This window comes from Phoca vitulina, unplaced genomic scaffold (genome assembly GCF_004348235.1).
Source record: "Phoca vitulina isolate PV1807 unplaced genomic scaffold, GSC_HSeal_1.0 scaffold2, whole genome shotgun sequence".
Lineage (NCBI taxonomy): Eukaryota > Metazoa > Chordata > Mammalia > Carnivora > Phocidae > Phoca > Phoca vitulina.
In genome coordinates, this window is record NW_022589705.1 from 46,902,958 (window position 1) to 46,911,328 (window position 8,371).

General features: G+C 41.3%; 1 protein-coding gene across 1 annotated transcript in view; it reads right to left on the reverse strand.

Annotated features, from left to right (window-relative positions):
- The window catches only part of IL12RB2 (interleukin 12 receptor subunit beta 2), an 88,826-nt gene extending 81,669 nt beyond the window's left edge, over nt 1-7,157 (reverse strand). The window contains exon 1 of the mRNA XM_032426485.1: nt 6,679-7,157. The gene's annotated coding sequence lies outside the window, so the exon portion shown is untranslated. The remainder of the gene's footprint in view (nt 1-6,678) is intronic.
- Between the last annotated feature and the right edge of the window lie 1,214 nt (nt 7,158-8,371).

An 8,371-nucleotide genomic window follows, 5' to 3' on the forward strand; every position in this document is an offset into this window, starting at 1 on the left:
ATGAAATATGTAAATACAAAATGCATATGAAATATGTATATAAGAAATATATATGAAATATGCATATATATGAAACACACCCCTACACACCTGTATATGAAATAAGCAAAATAGAGGATAAAGTTCAGTTTATATAATACATTTATCCAAACATGAACTTGCTCATTCTCTTTGAATACCCAGTAAAATACTTTCTCCTTTTATAAGAAACTCAGAACCTCAAAGACCTTCAAGTAAATGAGGTATCTTCCAATAAAATGAAACCTCCTATCAACTGTAAACATCTTTCAGACAGCCTGCCTGTAGGGTTGATATTAAAACTACAACTCTATCTTGAATCAGAAAATCAAAGAGTATGCTATGTCATTGACTCATCATTCAAATTGTGACAGTTTCCAGATAGTGAAAACAATGTCTCAGTGAGGGGGACAAGGACCAGCCAGAAATATAGCAACTGGCAGGAAGGCAAGGGCATCTATTACCCCCCCCCCAGTGAGTCTCTTTCCCCACTGCTCCAGGAAGAAGCACAAAATATGAACCACTGCAAAATCATATTTTACTAGGCCAGGAAAAACCCTTACCACAGGTGATAATTTCATGTAGGCAGGAGCACGTTCTACTTCCACATTACTTTTCTTCTGTAGCACCATGTTAAGTTCAAGGGACAGCACGGTATTATGGAAAAGAAAAAGGCTAGTGAATCTCAGTCCCACTGTGTGCTTTTAACAGTAAGAGTGCCATTTCTTACAGTGGGTACAGTAATATGGACCTAGACAAAGTTATCGGGAAGATTAATCTGATAGTGTCATGGACCCATGAGAATACCTAGAATGAAGTAGGCACTCCATTGAGGCTAGCTCCCATTTTCTCTTCTGGGTCCTGCTTTTGCATTTCTTTTTTAAATTGCTTATCACTTTCACTGTACTGGAATTATATGTTTTGTTAAACTAGGTAAAAAAAAAAATCGTATGTTAGTCTATCTTTATTCTTAACCCTAGCTATCAAATACTTTAATAAGTCAGAGGAGGAAGGAACCTCAAAGGTTAGCTATTAATTCCCATGGTCCTGCTGCTTTCTTCCCCTCCCAACCGCTGACATTTGAGTCTGGGCCACTGTAGAACAACCAAGTGATTGTTCTAGATGTGCGTCAAGGCTGGCTGTCTTACAAATGAATGCCCTTGGGGCGCCCGGGTGGCTCAGTCATTGAGTGTCTGCCTTCGGCTCAGGTCATGATCCCAGGGTCCTGGGATCGAGCCTCCATCGGGCTCCCTGCTCCGAGGAAAGCCTGCTTCTCCCTCTCCAACTCCCCCTGCTTGTATTCCTGCTCTCGCTATCTCTCTCTCTGTCAAATAAATAAATAAAATCTTTTTTAAAAAAACAAATGAATGCCCTTAATTACCCAGTTCACTCAATGAGGCAGAGTACAAAATCCTTCCCTTCTGCTGGCAAAGCTAGTTACAGACATGTCTTATTGGTGGCAGCTCAGTATAAAGATAACACTTTGGAGGCCATCTCTTCTACCTTCCCCATTTTACAGATAGATAAACTGAGGCTTAGAGAAAAGAGGGGACTTGGCAAAGGTCATTAATAGCAGAATCCAGATCAGAACATAGGTTTCGTGATTTCTAACCCAACATTACCTCTAGCATGTGAGACTGCTCCTGATCAGTAGCAACAATAGCAGCATAACATTAAAAATAGTGCTAATGCTAACTCTACCATTAATGCTAATGCTATAGTTTGTTGATCTCTTACGATATTCCAGGTACAATGCAGTTTACATACAATCTTTATGATACCCACTAGTAAAGCAATTATGATGCCTGATACTTTAATCTTCAGAAGCTTGAATCATTATTTCTTTTCTTTTCTTTTTGCTGAGATTATATGATTTATTATAGAGCACAGAACCACCTTCAAATAAGAGGTAAGAGACTTAGAAAATATCAAACTGGAGTCAAAGAAAGACTGTATTCTTACTGAATATACCGTAGCTTTGCTTCATGGATATATAATAGAATATGGTTATGGAAAAGAACAGTTCTACCAAAAAGTGGCATTTTGATGATTAAGGGCAACCTGGTAAATTGTTCAAAACCTATTCTGCCAAAAAATTCTAATGTTAAAACTTGTGGTTCCTTATAAATTTACCCTAAGATGAAGCCATTAGTCAACAAATACCACTCATAATCAGTTTAACTACTCATTCTTTTTTTTAATTTAAATTCAATTAATTAACATATAGTGTATTATTAGTTTCAGAGGTAGAGTTCAGTGTGAATCATTATTTCTGATACCCTCCTCCCTCTCTCAAAAGAGGATGAAACAAACACAAAAACTGTATATATGAAGTATGTAACCACCTCTAATGATCTATTCCACTATGAGGATGGAAAAGGATAATCCTATCCACCAAGTAGGTAACTTGCAACTTAGCCGTTGGAGCCAACCTTCTTCTCCATGACTTTTCATGAGCTAAGTCATGAAAAAGAACGGTCTCCTGACTGAAGCATTATTTCCTTTTTTCTTCTGAGTCTACCATTTGGTGAAAAATCTCACAAGCCATAACATGGACAAATGCTGGCCTGTCAGGCCCTGATCATCAAATCAGCCTCTTCATGATGTCATGTTAGGTGGTATGATAGGCAAGGAAAGTAACATCACCTCAACCCTTTCTGCTTTTTCTTCTTTCTCCACAATAATCCCAATACCCTTTACATGAGCGAAGCTGGACAGGACAGACACCTGTTTTTCTTTCATACACAGCTGCTGAGGCTCTCTTGAATTTTCTTTCATCTCACTGGTAAGCATTTGTAGTCCTAAATTTACCTATACATAGGAACATTCTCTTCTTGTTTGAAATCATGAGACTTCTGAAATTTTCGTCCTTTTTTTTAAATTTCTGTTGGAGGGTTTTCTCCTTTCCCTCTTAATAACCTCTTCATTATCTTTCTTTTTCTTAAAGATTTTATTTATTTATTTGACAGAGAGAGAGAGAGCGAGAGCAGGAACACAAGCAGGGGGCATGGGAGAGGGAGAAGCAGGCTTTCCGCAAAGCCCAATGCGGGGCTCGATCCCAGGACCCTGGGATCATGACCTGAGGCGAAGGCAGACACTTAACGACTGAGCCACCCAGGTGCCCTATTTTTCTTTTTCTTTCTTTCTTTTTTTAAACTAGGCTCCATGCCCAGTGCAGAGCCCAATATGGGGCTTGAACTCTTGACCCTGAAATCAAGACCTGCAACCAAGATCAAAAGTCAGACGGTCAACCAACTGAGCCATCCAGGTGCCCTACTTTATCATTTTTCATAAGAAAAGTTCCCTTACACTTTTACCCCTTCTTTTATATTTTTCTGAAATGTTCTTCTGTCAATTCTATTTGCCTTTATTTCCATTTCAGATATATCACCCTGAACATAACAGACAGGCTCTTGAAATGTTGTATGTAAACAAATTACATTTAAAATGCATTAGGGAATCGTATCCCATCCCAACCCTCAAATCATTTGTAGTGTGAACTATCTTGTAAACTGAACAACATTCCCACAAGAGAACTACAAAAAAAGAAATAAAGAAAGGAGAAACAAGACATGGATGGAGTGTTGAAGAAACTAGTTACTTTCAAATCAACTGGTGTTGTTTTGTTTCCTTTTTTCTTTCTTGAATTAGCTCCAAAAGCCAACAATTTTCACAGCACTTGTTCAATTAAGTTCTAACAATCCAACCTTCTCTATTTTCACTCTCTGCATTCTTCTAGAGCTATAAATAAAATAAGCCATTTACTTTTGGGAAGGATGATGTACTGGAAAGAGCACAGTGTCTAGGGCCTGAGGAACTGGGTGCCATCCTGGTTCCTCCACTTTTATCTGTGTCACCATCACAAGTAACTTCACACTTTAAAGCCACTTTTCCTTGTTTGAAAAATGGCAATTTACCTTTATTGAGAAAATTAAATCTCTTTCACTTAAATTTTCTTCCTTGGTTTACTGGAAGAGTCTCCCTCCATCTTGAAGTCTCTATTTGAGGACAGTGGCATGAGGTGTGAGGTTTATTTTTGGATCTTGGGTATTATGAAATCCTGCCAAGTTTTGCTTCACCTTGTAACATCAATCACCTAGTGGTTTCATAAAGTGCTACGAGGCATCAAAAATATTAAAGCACATTACAATTACTTTGTTTTTGGGAATTTTCTAGGAATTTCACAACTGAAGATAATTGGAGGCATACTAACAGGGTGTGGTGTGAGCTAAGACTATTGATCACCATCCCACAATTTTCCTCAAGTTTTCTTATATAAATGAAGAATTCAGCTGAAGTCTCTATACAAACAACCCCATGTCTCAACATCTCTGTCTGATGTTGTACTCAATGTTTACCTCTTCCTCTGCATACCACTGTAAAGAGATGTAAATTAAGATTCTAATCTTAATCATCTTTTATAGGCATTTACTTAGCAATTTATCACAATGCAGAGCATATAATTGAGTTGTTAATATTTGGTCATCTGCTACACAAAGTAACTACTGGTATCTCAATTCTATAAGTGGGGAAATCTTCACGTTGACCAAGATAATACAGAAAAACCAGAAGCAAATTCAGAATTAGATAAATTAGAACCACCTTCCATACTTGAGTTTCCTCTCATGTAAAATGAGAATAAAAATAGCACCTCCCTCACAGGATTATTGTGAGGGTTAAATAAGAAGCTCTTATTACAGTGCCTGGTACATAGCAAGAGCTCAATAAATATTATTATCTGCTATTATTATTATAAGAAAATGGATAATATCACTTACTTTTCAAGGACAGCCTTGCTTTTTGACCTCTCTCTTTGCCTATTTTTCTGGCTCATCACTGAAGATTAATTTGATTAAAACTAGATCCCATACCTCCTTTATAATAGGTGAATTTATGCCACCTATCATCCTTGACATAGTAAGTGTTCTCATAATTATTGTCTTCCCAAATAGTTTTAACATCTTGAGGACAGGAACTGCATCTTACATTTCTTTATATTCACTACAGTGACCAGTACAATGTCTTGAACATAATAGCTATGCAATACATATTTGTATTTTAAAAAAATCATTGTTACCATTAGCAAAGAGCACCATGATTCCAAGAGCAAAGGGCACTGGACAAGCCTTCTTTGGGATTTGGCTTGCTTTTTTATGTTGGTCTGCACAAATTTACATGTAGAAGTTGAGAGCAGTGCCCTCAACTTGAGTGTTATTACAAAGATGACAGATAACCAGAAAACAAAGCATTACTATACCATAGTAATACAAAAATAAGTCCATGCTTGAGAAATGATGTGCAACATCTACTGAGAGGATTCTTCTCCCATAAAAATCTTACATATGCTTTAGAATTTTTTCACCCTAGAACTCATTCTAACACAGGATTCAGAGCTTGCCAAATTTTGGGAACTGACCATCCCATGTAATCATCATGACATTCAAGAAACAAGACACATCAAAAAGGAATACTGCAGACTCTTACAGTGCCTTTCATGCCTAACAAAGTGCTGGTAATGATTGAGGATTTTACATTACCGGGGGGAAGAGAGTGTTAGCTCTTAGCCACTAAAGTCCTTTCATTGGACAGAGAAATAGTACCATTTCTAGTTAATGGGAAATGAGAATATAATGTTTGTTTGTCCAAGTGGAAGTGGATATAATGTTATGAGCCAGAGGTGCAAAAGCAAGAAGCACAGAGTTTGGAGCCAGAAACCTGTAACTTACCATCTCTGTGAAAGTGTGAAAGTTTCCATATCTGTAAAATGAGAATGCTAATAACAACTTCACTGGCTTTTTAAAGAATTATATAGGGTAAACAATATATACCCAAAGGCCAGGTACATAGTAGGGGCTCAACAAAGACTTTTATTCACACAGGATATACATGTAAGGGATTATAACAATTATCCAGAGTTAAGGGATAAAGACTAATTTTGTCCTGTTCTCTAGACATACCTGGGAAAAGTCTTTTTGTAGGCTTCTGGGTTACTAAGATGCTTAAGATGTCCCTCTAATCTAATGCAGATACTAATCTCTTAGAATGCTTATATTTAGTGCCCCTTAACCAAGCGAGAAGGGACTTCCGAAAGACATTTCACAGATGATAAAATTGAGTCTGGTCAGTGGCTAGCCAGTCGGCTTGCCCCAGAACATTCCTCTAGTAACTAACTGGCCAGGTAGGGACTCTCGGTCTGTCTACAGAGGCCACAGGAAAGTGCTGCCCATAATGGGACAGTACACTCCCCGTAAGAGGCTAAGACTCCTCAATAACCTAGTCAGAGGCCTATTTTCTAGCCTGAGTCACGCCTGAGGGCCTGGACCAAGACTGGACTCTGACTAGTGCCCTCAGCCCTTTCCCAGACGCCAGCCCTCCCTGCCCCACGCACCCACCATTCTGCGTCCTGCCCCAGGGAGCACCTGGGAGGCTCAGTATGAGCGCCCTCTCCCCTCCAATCGGCCGAACTCCAACCTGGCCCCTTCATGTGCACATCAGCACCCAGAGAGTGAGCACCTCGATGAGGAGAGCCTCCCGCCGCCCTCCAGGCCAAGCCTCCAGGGAAAAGCGAGGCACAGAAGCCCCAAGCATTTAGACACCCCGCTAGGTCCGTGTCCCGAGGTCCCCGGTGCCCCCACCCCACTCGAGCCACTGGTCACTCACCGCGCGTCGCGGGTCTGCGTGGGGCTGCCCAGGCCGGCGCCGACCCGGCGCTCCCGGCGCTCCCGGCGCACGTGTCGCGCTAGCCCCGGGCGCTGCGATCTTCCCGCCGCCAGCGCGCGCCCTCCTGCCGCGGTGCCCGCGGCGCGCGGCTAGTAGCCCCCGAGGGTGGGCGCGGCGGCGTCAGGGCTCGCGGATGTGGTGGCGCGCGGGGAACGCGGCCGCAAGCTTCAGCTGCCGGACGCCCGGCCCCGCCCGCGCCTGCGGTTTCCACGCCGCGCTCCCAGCCGGCCGGGGCCGGGTCCTGGTCCTGCCACGATGGGCTCCCAGTGTCGCCTCGAGCAAGGTAATTACCGCTCCGCACCTTACTTCCCCCTACACAAAATGCGGACAGTAAAGCCTTCGCATACGATTGAGCGAGGACTGACTGAATTGGTGCGGCGAATTATGTGCAGGGTATGACAAGCACGACAAAACCATGTCCTCGGCTTGCACCCACAGAGGAGTCACTTTGTAGACGCTTACTAGAGAACTTTCCTCGGAGAGGTTCTTCCTCTGCGCGCTCTGGGCGGCCCGCTCACCACACACTGGTGCCAGGCTCTCCCCCGTGGGCTGTGCGAAAGTACTAGAGCTTTTATTTGGGTCTGCTATCTAAAAAATGAGGAAGTGAACATTTAATAGATGGCATGACACCAACCCTAAATGGTCCCACGTTCGATGTGTTGTAAGTGGGGTTCTGAAGGAAGAGGGAACGCTGCACAGAAGGCAGAGGAGATGACAACAGTGCCCTTCAATTATGACAATATTTATTGAATCCAGGAATTCATCAACTATACGACATACCATTTTTTTATGTACCGGTAAGAAATAAGAACTGTCACATAAACTATGACACATGGGTTCTTATCACTTAATATACTTTCGATTAAAATGTTATTGAAAGGTCCCTTTTAGACTTATTTAGAAATATGTTTATTATCTAACACTCTTGTTCATTCATAAAAGGAAATAGAATAAATTGGTTAAAATATTCTTCAGATACATTCACATTGAGTCCAACACTCCTGATCCCTTTTTTTGTTTCCCCCAGCATCATCCTCAGTGACATAGAGTTTTAATAAGGCAGCATTTCTTAAGAGTGTCCCACTATTGTGTCTGGGGTATTCTTCCAATCCACTAAAACCAACCCAAGTTTGCTAAGCATCTGCAGAGCCAACCACATCTCCATCCTGTTTGGGCAGGAGGCATAAGACTCCCAATTTTGGGATATGTTAGATACAAAAACATGTGCAGTTTAGAATCAACAATGTACACTAGATTGCTTTTATGAGATGGTGACATATTGTAGTTTACACACTTCGGCAATTTGTCTCCGTAAATAATTTGATAAAAATTAAAACTTTAAGGGGCGCCTGGGTGGCTCAGTTGGTTAAGCGACTGCCTTCAGCTCAGGTCATGATCCTGGAGTCCCGGGATCGAGTCCCACATCAGGCTCCCTGCTCAGCGGGGAGTCTGCTTCTCCCTCTGACTCTCCTCCCTCTCATGCTGTCTCTCATTCTCTCTCTCTCAAATAAATAAATAAAATCTTTAAAAAAAAAAAATTAAAACTTTAAGTTGTAGAATCTTAACATTACTGTGTAGTGAGATGGTGAACAATTGTGAAAATCATTTGCACGAAAGGCAGAGTTATCTTAGT